The sequence below is a fragment of the Lonchura striata genome, chromosome 3 (assembly GCF_046129695.1).
Source record: "Lonchura striata isolate bLonStr1 chromosome 3, bLonStr1.mat, whole genome shotgun sequence".
Classification (NCBI taxonomy): Eukaryota; Metazoa; Chordata; class Aves; order Passeriformes; family Estrildidae; genus Lonchura; species Lonchura striata.
Window position 1 is genome coordinate 43,964,874 of NC_134605.1, and position 25,334 is coordinate 43,990,207.

Consider the following 25,334-nt stretch of genomic DNA (forward strand, 5'->3'; position numbering starts at 1 on the left):
ATATATGCTGGATTGGTCTCATTTTATGACTGGCTGAAACTGAAGCCTGTAGAATAGGAGGAAAGGAATGTGGTGGCAAATGCCCAACTGCAGCTGCTGCATGTTCCAGAGAGGCCATCAGAAATAACCCCACTCACCTACAAATCTGGGGACGTTTTATACATCCCTTGCTGTGTCCCTCTCAGCTCCTGGGAAGTTACTTGATAGAGGGGTGGCACCCCTGTTGCAGGATGTACAGTGGCAGACTGTTTTTCTCTCCGTGTCCACATTCCAGAGCAAGATGACTGGCTTCTTTACCTCACTTCCAGGCTTTGTCTTGTTTACTTTCTGATTGTAATATCATCACTTAAGTATGTGGTCTGAGCACACAGGGCAATTTTTCAACTTGACTTTTTTTTATTGGTGGGTTTTCAGTCTTTTTTGCCTATAATAAAAATGTTGAAAGGCAGTCATAGTGCTGCCACATTGACTGGTCTTCTCTTTTCCTTTTTCTGCACTTAGTAGGAACCACACATACAGATGACACAAAGAGAAGTTAGCTGGCCATCCTGTGATACAAAGATCCCAAATTCTTTTGACCTAATAATTTTATTTTTTTTTTATCTGAAATTATCCTGATTTCCAGTGATATCTTAGTTACATGGCAGCAGTTTTGCACCTACCCATCCCTTTCTTTCTGCTGTGAGATAGTTGCAACTTTCTGAAGAAATTTCATCTCTAATACCAGATACCAAAGGTCACAGGAGAAAACTATCTGCAGAGAAATGTTTGCTTTTCTGTAAAGCAGTGCTTCAGGTTGGTTTTTGCTTTGTCCCCAAGATGTCAGCTTTAGACTTCATTTTCTATCATCACTCTTTTCACCTTAAAGCCTGTTGCCACATCATTAAGAAGAATTTCTTTAGGAGATTAAATAATTTAACATGGAATTCAGCAATAGTGGTACTTTTAATCTCATTCCATCCCAAAGGTGATAAATGACTAATTGTTTGTTTGAAGTCTTTGTATTTTCAAGAGTCCTGTAGAGTGAGGCTGAATATGTTCTGCTTTTGTGTTAGTCAGGTGCTAAAAATTTCTCAGATGCCAGTCTTTACAGGGAAAAGTAGCACTGAAATGATATTAAGGTTATCAAATTATATGCTCAAAATTTAGGTAATTGGGAATGCATCATGTCTGAGATCACCTTGCCCACATCTCTTTTCTTATCTTAGAAAAGCCCACTGCAATGGGCTCATTGCAGTGGCTGTACATAGGGACTGTGCTCCCTTGATGGGCAGATATTCAATAGCTTCTGTTTCCAGTGCAGCCTTCTGCAAATGAAATCTACTTTTCTGCTCACAATACAAAACCTTCTCAGAGGGCTGTGTGTTTCTGGTCTGACTGTCTGCCAGATAAGCACTTCAGTCTTTGAATCCTTCTTGAATGTTAGTCCAACAGTCCCAAGCTGCTTTTCCCATTACAGCCTTCCTGGTGAGCCCTGTTACATCCCTCTTCCTTTACTCTGTGACCAAGACAATGCAGCATCCTCTGACACTGCTTCCAGCTAGCCCTGTGGTGTGTCCCACGGGCCACTGGCCTCCCTGCAGGCTCATTCACACCTGGATTTATGCGTGACTCTGCACCACAGTAGGGCTATGAGGGGTGGAAGCTGTCTGATCCTGTTTCCCAGCTGAGGCATAGAAAGGATAAGGTCAAAAGGTAGCACTGATTTCAGCACCTTGTAGAGGCGATGAGGGTCTGATGATTTGGACATATTTGACAATTCAAACACAAACTAGCATTGTCCATTGTCAGTCTCTGCAGCTGGGACAGCTACAGCATCTCAAGTCAGGCAGCAAAATATAGGAAAATAAATACAGGATCAGTGATTCACTAATGCTAGGTTTAGTTTAAATAGCATGTCAAACATGGCACGGGATCTCTTTGATGATTGTAAGAACAGAATTTGATATTTTACAACAATGATAACTTTCTTTAACCTTGTGATAAGCTTTTAATTTCTGGTTCAACACCTAGTTCACCCTGAAAATTCTGATTTCTGCAGCAGATGAGGCTTCTTTCTCTTTCCCAGTCTTGCCAACTCTACCAAATCCACTTTCCATCCCATCCCATCCCATCCCATCCCATCCCATCCCATCCCATCCCATCCCATCCCATCCCATCCCATCCCATCCCATCCCATCCCATCCACCAATTCCTTCTCCCTGGGTTTCTCTTATGCTGGTGCCTTTACCCATTCTGCTCCCTCTCTACAGTCCCAGTCTCTCCTCTCCCCAGCTCCTGACACATCTCTGTCCTTCCCAGTGCCCTCACCTCATCTGCAAGACCATGCCTCCCTTTTCCTGCTGTACTCCAGTTCTCCTTGCCAGCCCCTCTCTCCTTGGCGCTAGCTTTCCCTTCAATTCCTCCCCACCCCAGCTTGCCCATTTCCTCTCGCCTCAGATGGGATCCTACAGGGAAAAGGAGGTGGCAGGCATCACACCACCTCCTGTGACAAAGGCAGAGTGTGATGAGCCTGGTTGTGGCACTCTGGGCTGGGATGTCGCTTTCTGCTTAGAACAGACCAATGTCTTCTTTGTCTGAAAGACCACAGGGGGCCCAGGGTGGACAGAGGCAGCTCCTCACTGCTGTTGACACCTCAAGAGTCCAATTAAACACCTTAATAGTCAAATTAAACTAGCAAACAAACTAAAATGGTTACACACAGAGAGAAAAGCTGTTTCTTGCTGCACACTGTGAGAACTCAAAGGCTACTTCAATAATAGCAAATGCTGTCAAAAATTTTACAAAACAGTAAAAACGTGCTGCAAACTGAGAACCTATCAAAAGTGCAAGGGTAGGTGCAACTAAGTAAACTAAAAATGCTCATTTTTAAGATATGTCCATTTGTTGCTTTTTTTTCTTCTAGTTGTTCTAGTCAGAGTAATTTTATCAATGACAGAACAAAAGCAGAATGCAGAAAAACTGTAAGTGATAAAACCATCAATACACAGGCTTAGTATTCTGAAATACTTGAAAACTCTACTAAAAATTATGACACAACTATGTGAATAAAGACCATTTTTATCCTCCCCAGATTGTCATCACCTATTCTTTTAATGTCCCTACATTTTGTATTGTGAATTATTATCTTCTATTGTGAGTTATTATCTTCTGATGAAGGAATTATCTCTAAAAAAGGATCATTAATCAAATGATGGGGAATTGTAAGGTGTTAACTCACTTCAACTGTTTACTGTATGAACAATAATCAGTGCTCAAAGTCATTAAAAACCTGTTGAAACACTGTGAATATATAAAGCATGAGCTGAGTTACTGCACCGGGCTAGACCAGAATCTAATCTCTGGATTGGCTCTCTGAAAGAAGCTGTGTCTGGCCTGGGAGGTCAGGAAATGACCTGAGATGAAAATGCATACTTTGATTCCCGAGTACCCCTCCAGTGACTACACCTGACCAGGGATACAGCAAAGCTCCACAAGTCTTGGTATTCCTCTTCCAACACAAGACTGGGGCAGTTTCAGTGGCAACATCACCACTGCCTGTGCAACTCTGAAGTCATAACTCTTGCTCACAAGTGTGAGGAATCACTTGCCCTAATCTCTTTGGACCATTGATGCCTTGGAATGGCTACCTAGAACAGAGGCTAGACAGTTGGAGAACATAATAGGTATTTATTAAAGGCCTTCCATAGATACACCTTGGGCAGTGCAAAAGCCTTCCAGAGGCTACACCCAAGATGGACGATGGTCATGAGTTTCTCAGACAGGTGTAAGTTTGCATATCAGGGTTTAATTGTCCAATTACAGTTTCAGGTAATGAAGTCATATTCCCCAAGTTTGCTCCTCTGCAATTCACTTTTGTTTATACTTTTCGGGGCCTGAGGCTGTGAGGGTGACTGTCAGAATCTGTGGTATTGATGATTCCAAGATTGTAGGAAGTCTCTGTCTTACTGCCCCATTGCCAAAGAAGAAGTCATAATTCGTCTGTGCCATTTTCAAGGTTGTTTATTCTTGCTTATCTCTAACATGTTCTGCTGCCCTGCTGCAGGTCTGTCCTGCAGGGCAGCGTGTGGAGCTCTGCCCTCAGTGGGATGTCACAAACATTATATACCAGAAACTACCTGTGCTATATTTACAATAATGTGCTGATATCTATCACCTACGTTGAACAGTGTGTCCCCAGCCTAAACCAATAGAAAAATGCCAACACTACAGTGAAACATGGAGGGCACGAAGAAGAAGAAAAAGGACAAGACACACCAAATTTTCTCCATCTTGTCCCCTTTGGACCCCTTATCTAGAATCCTAAAATTTTACTTTTGCACCCGTGCCACACTTAATTATTACTTATATCAAACACTCAGAGCTGGTAATTCATCCTGTAAGATTGAAAACTCTTTTCCATGGACAGAGATCACAGACAGTGTCTCTTGGGGCTCTGTAAGGGAGGTTCCTGACCCCCTGCCAGGGTCCCAGGCCTTCCAGGGCAGCCAGAGGGAAGCCCTGGACTCCCACAGGTGACCTTGGTTCTCAGGCCTGGAAGGATTGTTTTGTCTGACCAAAATGTGAAGAGAGCTTACTAACACTCTGTATGGTATTCAGTGTTATACTCTACTGCAGTACAGGGTCTGAAAAATATAAAAGCTAAAAACTCAAGGCATCACCATAACATCAAAGACAGGTGGGTCTTATTTGTGAAGAGTAGACGTGCTGTGATGCAACCTTTGGTCCTTCACAGGTGTATTCAGGAGAATGAAAACACGGCAGTTGATGGTACAAAGATAATAAGCAGAAGTTCAAGCGCATTCAGCTCCTATGCAGATGCCCTCCTCTGGGAATATAGTCATTCTCTAAATAGTAGGCTGCACTGAAAACATAATACACATACAGAAGAGTCTACTCACCTGAGGATTTAACACACTCTACACCCTGTAGTTTAGGTGCATTAACATCACAGCTTGAGTTGAATGGCTTTGTAGCAATTGGCTTTCTAGCAATTGACTGTGTCCCATGTATACATGCTGTGGTATGCTCTGTGTGTGTATCTGTGCACTCTGTCTCTTCCTCCACTTCTGTTTCTTTTGAAGGAAAGTCTTCAGAGTCTGAACCCTCTTTCAGTATGCGCACTTATGCTGCCTACCAGTGACTCTAGACAGCCCCACGACCCTACAGAAGTGCAGCCAGTACATGCAATGATCATATTTGTAACTTTAGGAAACAGCTGAGACACTGATACTGAGAAAGTGTCTCATGTGGTAGCCAGGACACATAGAGAACATCCAAGCCCAAGAGGTGAATTTAAGGTCAAGTTTGGTGCATGAGATAGCACGAGTGCTGCAGAACGGCAGGGAGATCACGGACACCCATCCCTGCCAGCACCAAAGCCAGAAGTCCTATTGTCCTTATGCTATCGCCATTGCTGTAGCTGATCAGTTCTGCTGACAGGCAAGACTAATTACCTCACATAGAACCCTGTTATCTTCCACCTGTACATCCTTAGGAAGTCAAACATTTATCATCACTAATAACCTGCAGCCCATGCCGCTAGGTGGCCCAGGATCCGTCAATGGTAGCCTGGGATTCCTGGCACCATGCTCTTGTGTGAAACAGAGATAACACCAAGATTGCTCCTGAGCAATCCCTAATGGTCAGCAGCAGTGCTTTCCTTTCATCAAAGCCTTCATGCCGCCTTTCATAGTATTCCCAGTGGCATAATTTCAGCCTGCTGGACAAAACCAAGTTTCCTATTCCTTCTTTTTGTTCTGGCAGTTCCCTCAGACATGATCAGATTTTTTTCCCCTAATAATCTATTGATCTAATGCACTGCAGTTTTATTGATAGTCTCATGTTAATCTGACTCTTGTCCGGCATCACAGAAACTTCTGCTTGCTCATGCAGTGTAAATTAGCTTCAGCTCAATTAACCTCTTGACATATGTTGTTTTTTTCTAATTTCTCCTCAGACCTGCTAGCTTTCCTTCTGAGCATCAATGCTCAGCTCCTTTGGTGAACATTTCTCTGCACTGCAACGGTGCTGTTTCAGCAGTGGTTATTGTGACAGAAGGGCACAAAGTCATCTCACAGCACAGCACAGCTTTCTGAGGAAGGCAGCAGGATACCCAAATTCCCCCTAATTCAACATCAGGAGCTCCACTCATTATGGTCAAGAAGGCCATTACTTCATATGAAGAATACACAGATTTCTAATGGTGTGCTCCTGGTTAATTGAATTCAGTGAATGACAACACCATGACATTGCTAAGATTAATGACTCAATAATTTTTGAGACAAGGCAAAACGTGAAGCAAATCGATTGCATTAATTTTTTTTCCCCTTGGAAACTGTACTGCATCCCAGCTCAGCACTGTTCTGGAGAGGATGCTTTGCTGATAAAGAGTGAAGCCCAACTTCCCCTTCTCCATTCAGCTCCTGCACTCTGACATCACTTTGAAGTAACTTTTAATGTAATTTCCTAGTAGCAAAGATGCAGACTGACAATAATTGAGCTGAGATCTTGACAGACCAAATGATTAATGCAGAGGGCTTTTTGGAGTGGAAATTTCAGCTATTATTAGATTATTCAAGAGAAAGAGAGAAGGTGTCAGAGCACAGAATGGAGGAGTGCAGTGCCTACACATCTCACTCTTTCAAAAGTATGAATAGATTTTAATTTCTGCCATTTTGTTGGTAACTCTTATTCACATACTAATCAGTTCTTGCATTAATGCAATGTCAGATATAACATCTTGTTAAAAAATCCATTTGCAGACAATGAGTTGGCTGCTTTTTTCCAGCATGTGGCGTAAGTTGAGAGGACTTTTCATGTAGTATCTGTGATAACATATATCAAAAGTGTCTCTGAAAAACATAAAGAATAGTGTTTGGTGTTGCTCAACATGATCTGCATTTTTTCTATAAGATAGTCACCAAAAAAACAACAGCTATAAGTCTAATGAGAAGAATTACACAGGAACAGTGGTTTGTTTGTCTGCTGAAGACAGTGACAATGACAAGTATTACAGAGGTAGGATTTTGTTACTTAAGATGTAGATCAAAAATATTAATGAATGTATCTTGAGAAAGAGCAAAGACAGGGGTCAGGTAACTCATTTTATATGATGCCATGTAGAGTCCAGAAACTAATCATAGATATTTAGAAGACAGTTTGCATAAGTAAGCTGTGTGAAAACTGGGGTGTCTGAGCTTGGGGTGGGATAGCAAAACAGTTTTAGCTTTTGCCCTCTACCCTTGCCTCCCTTGGGTAAATAAGGAGCAACAGGGGAGACAGTGGTGGTGACAGCTATCTCTGACAAAGAAACTCCACCTTATGTCAGTAAAAGGAGATGCTGGCACTTAAGGGAAGAAAGAAAAGAAAAATGGCCGAGATCCACAAAAGAATTTTAGCTGTAAATATTATTTTAAAAACAGGATTTTTATTATTTTATCTGTTTTTTGCAAGTATTTTTCCCTTAGATTTCATCTGACAGTTGAATTTACCCAGAATCTAGTGACATGTGACACATGCTCCTCAACCAAAATTTTATGACCTAAAGAGCAAGGGTCCTAGTATGGGTATCCTGCTTCCCAACACAGTGTTTTCTGGAAGACAAGGCAGATCAGGACACAGAAGCTGTACTGACCCCCGTCCAGGAGTTGCTTTCTCAGGGCTTGTCAGGAAAGAAAGACCTCTTGGGAAACAGGCACAAGAGACAATCTACAGGCATGTCTGAAGAAGAGGACAGCAGAGCCCTGTGAGTACCAGATGAGATGGTAACCATGCCATAACACTTGTCATTTTCCCATTCATTCTCTGGGCTTCACTGCTTTTAACCTAGAGCAGATCCACCTGCTGTCCAGTGATGCAGAACAGGCACTTTTGAACCAGAGCCTAAAACAAGGTCTGGTTGCCACAACAGAGCTCCCAGTCCCTCTGGCAGAAACTGGGAAGTCCGTGACTCCTGTGAGAGTTGTAGAAGAGTTGATACCCCTGAGAAGTGAGATCCTTAGAGAATACCTACATCCTTCTGGCCAGCAGTTGTCTTATGCAAAAGGGCTCTATATGTAGGTATCTGGGTGATACTTTAGGAGGAATAATAATGAGAAAAAAAATCTGAATTCTGGCCCACTGCAATGTGATAAGCCTTTGAAATTTAATGCAAACCAGTTGTTCATTCAACTTATATTTGGGACACCTGCAGGCAAGGATTTCCTACTTCTTTGCTGTCTGACTGAAGGAAATTTCATCACTATGATGAGACATTTATATGAATTGCAATTATGGTATCTCCCACAGCATGCCTTGTTCTGTAACAGTTAATACTGAGGGGAAAACAGCGTTGTCAGTCTGAAAACAGATAATTTTCTACCTCAGTGGCTAAATGTGATCTCCTTGTTTCAGTGCTATATCATTTACTTTGCTGTCCAACTACAAGCTACCTCACCCAGACCTAAGTGCAAAAGAGGTGACATGAGCAAGGAAAACTGCTTCTTTCAATATTGTTGCAACAGTACAGGGAGTTTATGACCCTTGAAACATGAAAGTTCACAGTCACAGAACACTTAATAGTTACAAGTTTTGAAGGAAAAAGGGCAAGCGCAAGGTTTCCGTGAGCAATAAATAAACTCAGGAGGTTCAAATAGCTTTCAGTATGAGCTGATGATCAGCTCCTACTCCTACCCCTCAGTTTTGGAGGCTCCACTGCAGAGACAGAACCTGTGAATTCAAGGATTTCTGCAGCAATGCTCTCACACACCTGGAGTAACACTCACTGCACACTTGGAGTCACATTTCCATGAATGCCTGTTCCTTCCTTTGGGGTGCTGTCAGCTGCTCAGTCCCAATTTCAGGCATGATGACCTGTCTCTGAGTAGTGTCAGAGGCTCACAAGTTTGAAGTTAAAAGATTGTCCCCGCAAAACAGAGCATGAGTGCCACATTCCAGACATAAAAAAACATTCTGAAAAGGAGGACTTTTGGGGCGATGGTGTCATGTGCAAACTGCCATGAATTTATCAATGTTTGACCAGGAATTCCAGGCATCTGAAAGGACTGTTAGCTAAGGAGTATTCTGATGATCTGCCCAGCTCTTAACCAGAAGAAAAAGCACTTAGTTATAGCCCACAGTCAGCAGAAATGGTTCTGGAAATGTTCACCAGTCAGCAGAGGAGCAGCTTTAAGGTATAAGGGAAGCAGGGAACATAGGGAGGGAGCAAAGTCTGGCCAAAGGTTCCCCAGACAGGTAGGGATCTACAAAACCACTCCTTCTGCCACTGGAGAAATGGGCAAGATGAGGACAACGATTGCCATTATTAAAAGTCCTGCCCCAACAATAGTCACTGCCTCATACACTGTTTCTTTCCCTGGCAGGAGCACTGGCAGCAGCCTGGCTTCCCAGGGTGGTGGCACAGGCAGAGCAGCCAGAATGGAAACAAGGGGAGCCCTGAACTAGTTGGGTATGAGCCACTTAGAGATGCTGCTCTCTCCTGCCTCCATCACAGCTGGTTCAATGACTTTCCTACTCCATCGTCTTCCTTCTTTCCTATCTGTTGTAATTAAGGATTTTGCTAAGTGCTTGGTTGCCAAAGATGACCATCACTAATGCATTCCTCATTAAAGTGGCACAAGTGGGCAGCAATTCAGGGAGCCCACACATGGCAAACAGGACTCTGGGATTTATTGTGAGATGAAAGACAGGGACTTCATCAGGGTTTCTTTGCCCTTATTAATCAGCAAATGAAAAAATCTTTCAGCAGTGCTGATACTTCCAGTTTTGGTTTCTTACTAGATTTAGACCAGATGAGACTCAAGTAACAAGACATTTGTGAAAAAAAATAGTAATGGTTCCTTCTTATTTTGTAAGTGAGAAACCTGCAGAGGGTCAGCTTCTAATTAAGGAACATTGTAGTGAAATGTGCAGGTGAAGGAAATATCCAGATGGATTGCTGGATTTTGGTTTTATGCTGCCATGAGCCTTCACTGAATTCAGCTACTTTAGATAGGCTTTTTCCCTTTGGTCTTCTCCCTGACAGAGATGGCTCAGGTTTCCCCCTAGGGGCACAGTATGGATTACTAGTGTCCAGCAAAGAGGGAGAGACTGAAGGACTTCCATCACAAGAATTGGAGTGTGTGTAGGGGGAGGCGTTTTACAAAGATAACCAAACAATCATTCCCTTCCCTTCCCTTCCCTTCCCTTCCCTTCCCTTCCCTTCCCTTCCCTTCCCTTCCCTTCCCTTCCCTTCCCTTCCCTTCCCTTCCCTTCCCTTCCCTTCCCTTCCCTTCCCTTCCCTTCCCTTCCCTTCCCTTCCCTTCCCTTCCCTTCCCTTCCCTTCCCTTCCCTTCCCTTCCCTTCCCTTCCCTTCCCTTCCCTTCCCTTCCCTTCCCTTCCCTTCCCTTCCTTCTTCCCAGTGCCAGTGCCAGAAGCTTGCTGTACTCCTATGGTACAAAACAAATGTAACTGCGAATGCATCTTAATCTGCTGCCTAAAATGGGCTGGGCTTTGATTTGTGTCACCACATAAAACAGCACTATCAGGATGTCTTGGTGAATCTTGCTATTTTGGTTATCCCTTCACAGTGGGAAAAAACAGCACTTGCAGCATCCCTGGGCTGCAAACACCAGGAAACCAGTAGGAATCTGTCAGGTAAACACTGACTTATTACTTTTTATTCCTGACTTATTTGGAGTCAGACGTTATTTTCTAAAAGCACCGGTCTTACACTGATTGCACTAAGCATGTGTCTAAGCTTTCCAGTAAGAAAAATAAGTGGGTTTCAAGATGGTTTTACCACAATTTCTGGCATTAACTTCCTTCTTGACAGTGTCTGCAGGACTTAGACTCATGAAGAGCATTTGCACAGCCACAAAAATTCTGTTTTTATTTGAGATATTTCACATCAATTTTTCCAAGTCCTTGGAACAATAGGCAGAGTATAATTGGCCTTCAAGGAATCTTTGGATACATTACAGCTAACAAATGATGGGAACATTGGTGGTATATGGTGCCTTTCATCCAAATAAGAATATGTTCTCAAAATGTTGGTCAAGTCCAATATAGCTCTATATAGTTATGAATTGCCTGGCTATAGAAAGAATGTCTGTCATACAGCCCTGAGGAAGTGTGGAGAGAAAGGTAGGAGGAGGTGTATTCAAGAGCAGCGGGTCTGGGCTGTGCCCAGCAGCATTATGAACACACCCAGCAGAACGGGGAGCAAAGGCTTATGCCAAGACACATCTTTCAGCTTTGAAGTGAACAGCAAAGGGCCAGCTCAGGATACAAGATCTGAAGCACACACTGGAGTGGGTGTTTGTCTCCTCGTCTGTGCTCAGTGAGATGCAGGTGAGGAGTGATGTGTGTTGGTGTGCTGTGTGCGCACAGCTACAGCTCACTCACCATCTCTAAACCACAATCTGCTCTGAAGTGATAGAGGGATGCCTCTAAACTGGATGCATGTCTGCACAGAAAGTTTGTGCTTCACACAAGTAAGTTATAAGGAACCTGAGACATGTAAACTGTAATAATATAAATGGAACTCACCCAGGACACTCAAGGCAACAACCTTTCATTTCTGCTGTGAAGATTGACACGGGACCTAGATATTTGTAGCTTGTTCAAAAGACTGCACCTTTGACAGCTGTCCCCTGGCAGTATTTGATTGCACTGAGTGATAAAGGGGAAAAAAAAAAGCAATTGTTGACCTACTTTTTGTGGCACCAGCACCTGCTGTGTGTCATTTCAGGGACTTCCAAACTCACCTTATTTATGCTATTTAGTTGTGTTACAATGCATGGTTCAAAATTAGCCTGTGGAAGAGTAAATGTCCAGCTACAAAATGAAAGGTGCTGTGAATAAAATCAAGTAATAGACCCTAGAGAATAATGGCAAATGGCCAGGTAGCAGAGAAATAATCATTTTACTACATTGAATTACAGCATATCAAGGGAATTGTCACTGAGTCCAGTTTTATTAATGTAATACATAACTGATTCAGATGCAGCAAAATGCAAACTCCCTCCTGAATCAGTTTAACCAGTGTGAATTTGTGGATAGACCAGGCCTCAGTCAGAACAAAAGACAAAATAATCCCCTTGTAATGCAGCATTTAACACCTAGCAGTCAGGTGATAATTGCTTTAGTCCAAGGGGATTAACACATTTCAACCTCATTATAATGTAAAATGTAACTTCCCTATATGGGGTTGTCTACATGGAAAACTTACAGGGGCATAAACAAAGGTATAAATTCAAACTGATTTAGTTTTGCTAGAATAATTTCTAGTGTGAATTTATTTATTTGGAGAAAAGAAAGTTATTTGTTTGTGGCACCTTTTTTTCCCCTTCCTTTTTTTTTTCTTTTGCAGCTCAGTCCACTTCAGTTTATATAGTGTGTTTTATAAAAGTCCACCCAAAATGAGAGATACTGCATGTCATCCAAGCTCCCCAACATTTAAAGACACCAGAGCATTAATGAAGGTTTGGGGGAGTCAGTTTTTATTGACTAAGCTTAATTTTATGGAGCCAAGTAAGAAGGCATTTAACTAATACTTTTACATAGAAGTACTAAACATATTCATGCTAAAGCAAAATTATTTCTGCTCTCAGTGACAAGTTTGGCTTAATTGCTGGTACGAGATCAGATGCATGGGATACTTGTGACATGAAGATATATGAAAATAAGCAATTGCCAGTGGTTCAGTGTGGAGTGAAGTCCCATCCCACCACAAGACCTGGTGCCTGATGTGGCAAGGACCATGAACCAACATTAACTAACGCTCAAGTCCACTCTGAAAATACCTTGTGCTATTTTGGTTTTAAAAGTGATCTAAGCAAAGGAAGGGGTTAAAAGAGCTTTGGCCCACAGCCATGATGTGGATGGAGGAATGGAGGAATTAGGGTTGTGAGGGTCTTTTCCAACATAATGACAGAATCAAGAATTTTATCACACACTTCCTTTCATTTCTCCCTAAGGAACAAGCCCAAATGAGTTCTCACCTGCTGTGATTTTATGCATAGCCGAGGTCACAACAAAGAGTAAAATGTGAAAATCTGATCTGCTTTGCTAATGCAAAATAATTTCTTTCTGTATGTAACCTCATACAAGGTTCAGCCACTTAGTTCTAACAGGCTAAAGATTGCTTTCAGGGGTTTAATTCAATTTTGGTGAGCTTGCTGTGCACTCCCAGAGAATAATGCAGGTTCCTCCCTGCCTTCCCTGAAAGGAATACTTGGCAAAGCTCTTCAGGATGAGCTCTTTGATCTCAGCGGCACTCTTACACACATCAGTCAGCTCAGTTGCATCCTTCAAATTTGAGTCACCTGGGGATTTGGCCACCTTGGAAACAGTGTATGTTGCCACTAAGCAGGCATCTACATAACAAAGAAACCTAAGGAAAATTCTTCTATATGCTGTATGCTTTCTCTTAGAAAATGGGCATACACAAAAGCACGTGTATAGAAAATGGGCATACACAAAAGCACGTGTTTCTAATCAGGATTTCTATTATAGATAAAATAGTGTGTAATAGTCCATCCATGTTTTACTCTCTAAACAAGTACTCTAAGGTTTTTTGGCTCTTTTTATACGTGGGTGATCAAAAGCATTTGTTAATTGTGCTGTTAACTTCTCATCACTTGCTGCAGTCAGTGCAGCAAGGAGCACCTAAAAATCCAAGTTAGAGGCCTGCCTCTTCAGCCACTCTGTTTTAAACACCCACTGTACAGTCTTTGCACCTTCCTCCGAATAATGTGTCATTGGTAGTATGAAATACTGGCTGCACAGACAAAACTTTCATTGTGTCTTGTGTTCACCTCCCCACCCTGTATATACTTCTGGTGCTTATGGAAGATTTTCATTTGGGATACATGGGCCACGCACAGGATCATCACCAAGTCCTGCATTACTCCCCAAGAAGCCAGGCTGACAAGGCAGAACTGACTGTAGAGATAGAAGAGTGGTGGTATAAATTGATCAAAGTGCACTTCCTTACATTGGAAGTGTACTTGCAAATATCTCCTGATCTTTCTGTTCAAGACCTTACCAGGCTTTATAGACAAATACCTTCCTTCATAGTGGCCCTACTTTCAAGTATTTAGGATTCACAGTTCTTTTCATAGAAATTGCTAACATCAGTAACAGGAAGTAAAGAATCTGTAAAAAGAAAATGTTGTTTAATTTAACTGGAAGTATCTAATGGATAGGGCTATCTATAAAAGGGTTTTTTGCCAAGAAATAAATACTTATCTCCCTACAGCAGTTAACAGTTTGCTAATTCTTTATAGGAGGCATTAATCATTCTGTGCTTGTTCCCCCAAACAACTAGAAGAAATTGTTTATTTTTAATTGCTCTGTAGCATCTTTATTATATTGTTCAACTCAACTTTACAACTATGCTACTACTACTGTTACTACTGCTACTACTACTACTTAGCACAGACATTTTACATCTTCATAACGGCCTAAAACATTAAGTAATGCATTCCAAAATATCCTGCACTTGAGTTAAATAGGTGCACGACTGCAGGTAAATATTTATTTCCTTGGCATAATTTGTGGTGTAATTAAAGATTACACAAACATAACAGAGATCACTCTCCTGTTCTGTGTCTAGGACCAGACCCAGGTCCTAGGATTTCTCCCTATTCTCTTTACCTTCAATTGTTGTTTGATGTAACCTTCCCATCACATATACGTGTCAAAGAATAGAGCTCTTTTAGGATAAAGTATGTGCAGCACTCTTTTAGGAAACTATAAACTGGAGACATTCTCCAGCCTGGGAAAGGAGATAGTTATTTTTACTCTTAAATTCCTTTGAGGGAAAGGCATTTAGATATGAGTGCGACAAAAGCCATACAAGTACATAGAATGAGAGACAGCAAGAGAAGGAAAGGAGTGATTAATGCGGCTTGGCTACACTACTGGCTAAAAGATGAAACTGAACAAGGAAACTTGAGATTTTGGAGAAAGATTGCTTTCCAACTACAGTTATTTTCAAGTTAAAGATACCAGTGGCTCTGTGGACTGTGATTTCAAACATCTCTGACAACAGTCATCACCATCAGCTAGGAATGACTCCTCTAAAGAAAATGACTAGAGATAATCAATTGCTCTTCCCAAGCTGCCTGGTATGCTCAAATCACTGCCAGGCTCCTCTCAGGGCTTGATGGAAGTGGCCTGTCTCCAGAGAAGCCTGTCAGAAATCAGATGAGTGGTGATGTCTCACTAGTGCACCAGCTGAGAAAGAGCCAGTCCTTGGCAGGAGTCCCTGCACTGTGCCACAGCCAGGACCCCAGTGTACAATGTCCTCTGTCCCCTTGCCCTGCCAAACTGCAAAGACCAAAGCTGCCAAGCCAGGCTCCTCCACAGCTATGGGTGGCAGCATATCTAAGTCCAGTGCTAGAAGCCCTGAAAACTGCGAGACACACAGGCATATGCAAGAACAGCCAGATAAAGGTAATTTCTTCTCAAGTCTTGATTTGACTCTGGAGCAGATGCACTGGCCACTACCAGTCCTCATGATACAGATCAAACTATTCTGAAATTACTAGCACAATAGTGGGCATGAAGAAAGTGTCTCAAGGCTGGTTTTGCTTTTGGTTGTTTAAAGACAGAAATGTCTAGAAAATTCAGGCAACAAAATCACTTGTGTTTCTAGGAAGGTTATGTATTTTTATAATTTTTTGCAGGGGCAGAGCGGGGAATATCTGTGACACTGTGCATATAACCAGTAGGTGTATCAAACTGAAGCCTAAAAAAATCCTGAAACAATTTCCACAGTGAGGACATTTCTCCTCAGGAGCTGTTTGTGACTCACTGTTCCTGTCAAGCAGGTTAATGTGCCTCTAAATTTCACCTGACAGAAAATGTATCACAGTGTCAGCTGCATTAGGGAATGACGAACACCGCCCAACTGTGGTCCTGTTGGATACCTCGAGGTTGCTCTCAGCAAGGAGAGGTGGAACAAGGAACCTGCCTCAGTTCCAACAAAATAAAGGGTTGTGGCCAGCTTGAGGAAATAGTAAAGCAAGTTCAGCCACTTGTAAGAGCCATCATCAATCTCTCTGAAATTAGCCTCCCAGGTTCTTAGAGGGAGGGCATGCTGAGGTGGAATCTGTGTGACCTGCTTATGAGCAGAAAACTGACTCAGAAACTGTTTAGCCTCTGAACAACTTCTGTTTTGAAATCACCTTCCACCAGCCCATCATCCATGGTAGGTGCAGCCTGTGCAGCCACAAGGAGCTTTTGCTCTTCCCTGTGAGTGGCTGGGACATGCTGAACTGTGGCACACTCAGAGTGGGGGCCCGTGTGCCATGAAGGTGCTCATGACTCTGTTGACCAGGGGAGCTCCAACAGCTTATCCTACTTTTGGGATCCAGCCCTGTAGCTGTCTGCTTCATGGATGTGCCAATCTACATGGATTTAGCTGGAGATATCCCAGTGTGTCTGTAGTCCATATCCTCACTACGACTGCCTCCTAGTTAGGTATCGGTGCTTTAGCCTTAGCCATGATTACTTTTTCTATTGAAAGAGAAAAGTTGACACCCCAAACATCTCTTAACTGGAATTAGGATCATACACACCCCACCCAGAATTGTCTTTGTCTTTCTGGAAATGAGGTTTCCAAGCCACAAGACTTCTATTGTACAAAATGATGCCATCTCCTGTACTGATGGTCCTAGGGGTTTAAGTCAGAAGAGTGGAAAAATATACTAAAGCACTTATCATCAGTTCTCAATTGTCTATCTATATATCTTTATCTATTCACTGATGGCTTTTTTGCATTACTCTTGAGGAAATGTATGGTGAATGCAGGGCAATGAATAAATCCCTCCAGCCAGACTCTCATTAAAAAAAAAAAAAAAAATCACATCTAAGTAAACTGATTTTGATTTAATGTTAAAGGTCTCAATTAAACAGAGCAGATAGTTTGGGCAGCCTGTCTGCTCTGCACTTCTTCTTCTTCATCCCTCTGATGCAGCACAGATATCCAGCAGCACAAACATTTGCCTGTGAGGCACCTCTGCAGTAGGCCACTGCAGCAGCTACATTGGGTAACCCACCAGCTTCAGTCAGATTTGTCCTGCATCTATTTGCATGAGTGATCTGCAGTCATTGAAATCTCTTTTTTCTGGATTCCTTCAGCATCCATTCCTTCACACTATAAACAAACAATGTAAGAAAGATTTACTGAAACAATGGTGTCCAACTGCTGCTACAAGTCCACAAAGCCACATTTGCTAGGTTGAGATTAAACATGCAGCCAGACAAGGTAGCCCTGGATTAACAAACATATCTGCAGCATTAAATAAAACCACTGTGCAAGGGCAGTTAATGTGAAATGAACTTATTTCTCAAAATCCCTGAAGTTCTCCCAAGAAGTCTGAGTGTTTTTGCTGCCTAGCTGCCTTTCTCTTGGTCTTCTGCAACTGCCATTCTCTCCTCCAAACAATCAGGCTTCAAAATCCACTAAACCAGATAAAAGGCCGCATTCTTTTCAAATGTCATTTTTGATTGGGGTTTGTTTGTTTGGTTATTTTCTTGTGAAAATCAGAAATATATTAAAAAAAAAAAAAAGAAACAATGAGAAAATGGCCCTCAACTGGTCAGTCAACTTTTGTTTCCACAGCTATGCTCTCATTAAATTATCAGTAATCACAAGACTGTGGGTGAAAGATAAGAGCTGGAAATACTGAAATTCCACATTAATTCACAGTTGGTGGAGAACATCTGGACACTGTGGCTCCAAGCAGTTTCTCTGAGAAACCCCACCACAAGGAGGTTCTGCTCACCATTCACAGGGCTGTGTTACACTCTGGGAATCTGTACTTTGGAAGTAATGGAAAGGAGCTGCTGCAACTTTTGTCAGACGCTGTGGCTCAAACTCATTTCCACTAACTTCAGTGAGGACACTACACAGCAAGAAGGCAAAATTTATCTTCCCGCAGACTACTTGCATGCATGGTAAGAGTTAGGTTTAGAGACAAACTCATCTTTTCTGGATGAGGAACATGGAGCAGGCAAGCTTGCTTATCTGTCACCCAGGATGATTTTGTCCTCTCGCTGGAGGACTACACTTACAAAGCATAACATGACAACTAACAAACCTTTAAAGCCTTGGGGAAAAAAATAAATGCACTGGTGATTGGAACAGGTTTTAGTCCACTGCCAATTAGGCCCTGAGGAAAGGCTGACTATTTTTATATCCATGTGTCAATCAGGAGAATGACAAGCCACCACTCCAAGGCAAGAATGCCACCAAGGCCACTCCCTTCCCATCTGCATGTTGCACACTCCACGCACTTTTTATAGCCATGGTGCCAACTGCTACCTCTAACTGAGGGGTTGCCCTCTTCCTGCCAGGACAACTGTGTGTGGCTGCTGAGCACTGCTGTCACAACCAGTTTAAAGCCAACATTTGTGTAAGGCTTTCCCTGTGACCACTGAACAGAAAGAATGCAGGGCTATAGAGGAGTCAGAGATGAGCTGCTTCACAGCGTCTTTGGTGGCTTTTGACTTGGGTAGATTTAGGTTAGCATGCATGACTCCTCTTTAAAGCTCCTTTCTCACACTTTTGTACTTTCTCATTTCTCAGGACGTGTGCTTAACCCTCAAAGGCATTCTACTGCCCTCAACTCCATATATCTTTTACAACAGAGCCGTGGGTTGGAGTCTTCTATGGCAAGCCTTGCCTTCAGGCCATCAAAGTGTTAAGCCTCTAGTGTGCTCACAGACAAGCTGTGCCTCTCCATCCTTTCCATCTTTGAGGGCAGGCTTGTATTAAGGTCCAGAACCCTGTCCCTTGGGTCACTCCAAAGGCCACTAAAGTTAGTGGTAGGGCATCTTATAGGCCCACAGGACAAGGTGGGCAACAGCTTCATAATTGAAAGGACTTAAAAAATTCAAGATCAATTGATCAGATGTGGTAACCTATTAGCAGGCAACTGATTTTTGAGACATTGCCAACCCAACCTTTAGAAAGCATCCCTAATTCCCAGGATGCCAACAAGGATGAGGTGTGTTTGGCATTCCTGAAATGAGGCTCAGGAACATCATAATGGTAAGTTCCCAAAGACATTTCAAGTTTAGAATTTGTGTAATTCAGAGGTCAAACTCATTCCCAAAACTTTGTCTCCAAAATGTTGGCAGAAATATTTTGCCACATACAAGTCAGATATTTTTGTTAGAAACCATTGTGGTCACCCCTGCTTCTTTACTGAGCACATATTGTTACTATTTTTAAGAAAAAGAATCTCACAAAGCTTTTCCTCTAGTCTAAGAATAGGAGGTTTTGGGAGAAATAGCTTTATTGCAGAGTGGTCTCAATGCAAAAATGTAACTACCCCTGATCAAGACAGAGCACTTCCAAAATGTTAAAAAATATAGGCATTTGACAGTTTTACTGTAACTTATTAAGAGTGTGAAGTAAAATGGGGGGATTTTTGTGGTTTGACTTGTATTTCTGCATTTATATATGGTAATTAAATGTTAAAAAAAGCCAATTAAAAACAAACTTTGGCAAGAGATTAGTCAAAATATGTACCCTTGAGTTTTTTAGGGGCCTGAGGAGGCATTCCTTTGACATTTGCTTTTTTTAAAAAAATTACTTAAAATATGACACTTCAAAAGCAGCTGCTTTGTGTGTTCAGAAAGTGGTTTCCATATGCAGAGTTCATGTCAGATGTACAAATATGTATGTGCCCACATGGACCATAACCATTGATAATAGGCCAAATAATTACTTACACAGTGCCTTCTCAAGACTGGTGGATCTCTGTTAGTGCCCATTTTATAAAAAATAAGTATAGAAAACAAACCATACCATTAATAAATGTCTCTACTTCGTTCAGTGTGCTAGGGAATGAGCTACTTGGTGTCATGAAAAAGGAACAAGCGACCTTATACAGCTGCCAGGATTTTCTTACCTATTTCTGTGAATGTGATTGTGTCTTGACCTGGTCACATAACTTTTTAGTATCTCATCTTCCTCATTTGCAGAGTGGGTATAATTGTCTCTCTGAGTGATGTCCAATATAACAAAGAAAAGTGCACCAGAGGCACAGAAAATCATTCCAGGAAAGGGTTGTTCATTGTTATACATAAAAATTGCCTGATTAGCTAGTGCTGCTCTGAAGGATAGGAAGGTGAAGTGCTTGGATGGAGAATTCATCAAGGTTTTTTTGTTATCGCAAAATATTACTTAAAGTAAGATGAAGATTCAGATGTGCTATTGTGGAATGGGTTGTGCTCAGCCTGCTGTGCTTTGTTCCTGTCTTGTGGGCCTCTGCTGTCTTGCTAGGCAGCAGCCCCAGCAATGATCCATTCCCACTCCTGCCAGAAGGCTCAAAGACAGTCCCACACCTGCCTTGGGGACTCTCAGCTGCTGGGGCCATAACTGTTCCTCCTGCTAGAGAAAAGTGCAGCCTTTGGGACCAAAACCATCTGCTCTGAGCAAAGCCCTGCAGGAAAGCCAGGCAAGCGTGAGGTCTCATGGGGACCAGGAGCGTCAGTGCAATATACAGTCATCACTTGATACAATTAGGAAATCTGCTCACAGGAGACGCGATGATAAACACACTGTTGTGTGCTACCTAGTGTTTATCCTAGACATTAGGAATTTAAAAGATAAATGAACTCACAGCCTCTGAGCATCAGTTGGGAAGAAGGTACAGAGCTGTGTCCCACCAGGATAGAGGTCTGGTTTTGTCAGGAATAAGGAGACCTGCCTTGTTTTTGCCAATGCATTTATGTACTTTGTCACCCATATCTGCTTTCTAGCCTGCAGTTCCCCCCCCCTGCTTGGTAGCCTACCCAAATGTGGAGGTATCCTTGTTCATCTCCTTTAATCCCCAGCTTTCTCTCTGCTCTGAAGCCCATGTCTGAGCTGTGTGCTTTCAGGTTTGCAATGCTTTCTGGCTCCTGAGGTGGTGGTGCTTGGGTGCAGGTGTGAGCTGCTGTGCAGGGTGCAGGTGTTGGGGTGTCTTCCTTCTGCCTTAGGGGCTCATGTGGGAAAGTACAGTGTGAGCTGGGTCCCTTTACAAAAGATAGACAGCCAAGTCTTCCCTCTGGATACTGGGGGAATGTGTGTCTGTGGAGAGGGTTTGCCTATTTCTGTTGGCCATGGACAGATGTACAACTTTGTGTCCTTCTCTGAGTCCTAGATCTGCCTGATCCAAAATTGTTAAGTATAATCCCTTCATCAGGCCCCAAATTCTTGAGTCACACATATTGTGATGCTGTTTCTCCCAAAGTGGCAGAGGTATTGCCAACACCAGGGGGTGTCAGGCTGGTAGTCATGTTCCCCATCCTCACTTCTCCATTGTGTTTAGGACAAGCTGGGGTCTGATGGCACAAACACAGCTCCAGTGAACCAGCAGCAGCTGGCAGGGATAAACTTATGCCTTTACATGCAGACGTGTCAGCAAGGTGCTCCTGGTTTGGACTGGTCTGCAACTGATGGTGTGGAAATCAATGAAACTTGTGCATTTCAGGGAAAAAAAAAAGGTGAATAACTAGACATCTGCCCTAGGATCATGCCACCAAATTTATAAAAAATATCAATATCGATATAAAAATCAAATGTCAAATTTAATATGAACAGTAGAACCGTCCAGTCACTAAATGCAGACCAATAAACCCATGAATGTCCAGAAATTTGGGTGGAAAGAGGAGAATTGGGGGAGTAAGAAAGAAAAGCATTCTTTGTAAAATAAAATACAGACATTCCCATAATTAAAGGAGGAATACAACTTGAATAACAAATCACAGACATTAACACCAAGATGAGCACATTTATAAAGAAAATAATAAGTAAAACAGAAGTAATTGCCTCCAAGCAATTACAATTTCTTCCTTGCATTAAAGCCCAGAGGATGTGATGGAGAATTTTTGTGGCAACTCTTGCAAGGCATGTGTCACAGAACAAGAGGGAGGATTTTTCCATTGCCTTCTCTGCCTCTTTGCTGTTGAGAACCAGAGACATGTTTTTTCCAAAATGTATTCTTGGTTTGTTGGTTTTGGTGATGGTAGTGCTGCAGGAGCAGTGCCTTTTCCAGATGGCATTCTGAAGACTCCTCTCTCCTGGCTGAGTCATCAAAGGTCCCTCAGGAGACAGGAATTGTCACAACCAACTGGAGGGAGCATTCATCTTACCCAGATACCCATATCTGGCAGTTGCCTCCATCGACTGCTTAGGAGGGATACAGCACTAATCTGCATCTGCCAACTCCCCTGCTTCCCATATTCTCTTCTCTTTGAAAATTGTCATTGAAGGAGGCTTCCTGTCTTCTTTAGATTTGTCTGTATCTTTATAACATTTACTTTTATCTTTTGGCAAAGAGTTTCACAGGCCATGAACTTATTCTTTGGGAAAGCACTTTCCTTTTTTCTTTCTACTCGTCAGTTCATCACTCATGTGAGACCAGATGCTGAACTAGGGAAAAGCAGTTTAAAGCTTGTCCAAACTAAAACCTTCTTTTAAAACTCACCCTTTCAGGTCTTGTCAGCAGCTGCAGGCATCACCAGAGCATATTGAAAAGCAATTTCTGACATCTGCGTTCTGCAATTTAAGTCTGGGTCTTGCCACAAACTGCTTAAACTGGAAGAGCATTAAAAGGTTAAAAGGACAGCTGCACAGAACAAGCGCCCCCCCCCCCTCCCCCCCCCCACCCACCCCGAGGGATCCAGTATTAGTTGGTCTCATGATCTTGGAGGTAGAGAGGTTAAGAAACAATTGGATTCATATCACTGAGAAAGTCACTCTCCCACTGTGATGCTAACCAGGCAAGGAAGAAGCTGAATCTCGAGAAAGACCAGCACTTCATCTTAGCTGAGCATACTCACCCTTCCTGAGCAACTTCATTGACATCCTGTATAAATGAACACGTATTGAGGACTGTGCAAGCTCAGAGCAGGGGGAAATGACAGCCAAGCACAGAGAGCTGCCATCTGTTGTCTGCAGAAAAACATTCAGGATTGGCCCCAAAAGTCACGTAGAAAATAAGAATCAGGAAGCACAGTAAGTACCTGAGCAATGGTGGGGAGGACCTCTCTTTTCATTCCCTTTCCTTCCTTTTGCACCAGGTATTCTTCCCTTGATCTCCTCATGCAGCCCTCTGGATGTGTGGTTAGGACCACATCTCCTGCTCTCCTGTCCTGTTCTCCTGAGGCACGCGCTGCATGGAGCTGGGAGCCTCTCTCCAAGACCCCCATCCTGACCCACACCGGTTCTGCATCCCATCCCTCCCACCCAGTCTGGCATCAGCTTGATCCCTGACATCCTACCTCAGCAGCTTCCCTCCCTGCTGTGGCGTGGGGCCGAGAGGGAATGCTGGGACCCTTTCCCTGCTGTGATGTATCTGGCAGGGAGAAGGAAGTGTTACCTGATAGTGAGGTGGTGATGGGAAACTTCATGGTTTTGATTCCCTGCACGGGGGCAAGGAAATCAGGCACAAGTGATTTTATTATTTTCCTCTTTCCTGTCATACTGACACTGATGAGTTTAAATAGCTTGAGTTTTGAAGTGGATTTTACACACTATGTTATGATCTTAAGGTATAGCATTTAACAAAACTCTTAGCTTAAATTATCTTGCTCTAATTCTGAACCAAAATGTTCTACATTGTTTGAAATCAAACTCAGCTCTTTCCTCTGGCATAGAGAAACTAGAAAAGAAGGCAAGAAAACAACTGTGTCTTAACTGTCTAAGCTAAAAAAAGCACTCTCAGCACTCATAAAATAAAATCCAGAAATTTAATCATTCAGAAGGAAAAGGATTTGATTTTAAAAACTTGTCTGTGACAGTTTGACCCCTACTGTGTTACATGCAATTGTATTACATACACAGGTTGCATATAAGCATGTGGCAACAAACAGAAAATAAACTAAAGGAGGCTGGATATGGGCTTGGAGTGTTCCTTCTGAGAGGTGAATTTTTATTCCCCCTGAAAAACCTTATTTCATACCCTGTGTGTTAAAATCATCACTTCTTAGTAGCAGGCACAGTTTAGAGATAAAACAGAAGAACACAGGGTAATGTTAATAAAAGAAACATTGCTTGTTCCCCAACTGCCCACAGAGACCAGCAAGAAGATCCCTGCACAAGAGCCAGCATGGCGTGCAGCACTGCTTCAGATTTCTGCTCTTTCCCAATATAATTTGTTCCACATGCTGTTTACCCACTGATTCTTCCAAACCACGTCTTGGCTAGAAGGCAGGTGATGAAAGGTCATGGAAAAACCCAGAAGAATTTTGCAGCTTGTCTTGGCTGTACTGAATATGCCCTCATGCTTGGAACAAATCAAGCGTTGTGCCATTAACAAATTGTGGCAAGTCCAGTAAGCCTTCCTTCCCTGGCAGGAACTGGAAAGATGCATCACTGCTATAAATGACAGTGAGTTATGGGATGACTTCAGTGCATTGACACTCACAGCAGAGAAAACAAGGTATGGGCTGGCTTGTATGAGTAGATGCAGGAGTGTGCTTTGCTCTGGATGGGTGGCAGGGGAGAGGGAGACTCTTCTTTGCAACCAGTATGTGTCATACCTTCCTTTACTGCCCACCTGGAAACTGCTCTTAAAGCATCACCCACGAATTCCTTGTCCTACGAGCCAATAAGGTGTCACCTGCTAAAGATACACTGAGAAGCAGCTCATGAATATGAGTATGGCAAGGGTTACCTATTTCATTGTGTCAAAGCTTTGCAGTCAGTAAAAGTAACGCCACCATGAAAATGCATAAATTATAGCTCATGCTACAAAAACCTAATATTTAATAGACAGATATGAGGAAAACTTCCTCTTTTGCAAGTTATCCTTACTTTGCAACATGCAAAGGGAAGGAACCATATAGCTCTGGCTCCATTGGCTCCCTTGGAGAGTGAAAGAACTGTGTGGTTCCCTGGTAGAATCTTCTCTGCTTCTCACTGAGGGAAAGCACAAGACTTCACAGCTGAGTTCTGGGCAGTGGAAATGAAAGCCTAAGAAAAAGGGGGAGAAATGTGACATCTGGAGGCTGTGCTGCTCCAGTAGCCATGTCTTGTCTAGGCAGGCACATGTCTGGAAAGGGCAGTCCAAGCAACAGGACTGAACCTGAGCATGGGCTCAATGGCAGCTGAATAAATGTGCAGGGATTTGCGTCAGAACCTTATTTTTGCTACTGGACTCTGCTGAATTTATTTGACCTGGAAGTCACTGATCATCTCCCCAGCTGGGAAGAGAGCAACAGCACATGCTGTGACCTGTATAAAAATCTAAGCTCGAATGACCAAGAGAAAGAGAGGGATCTGTGGAGGTATATTTATGTGTCTGTGTCAAAAGATCAAGTCTACAAAATAACTGGATTGTTACACC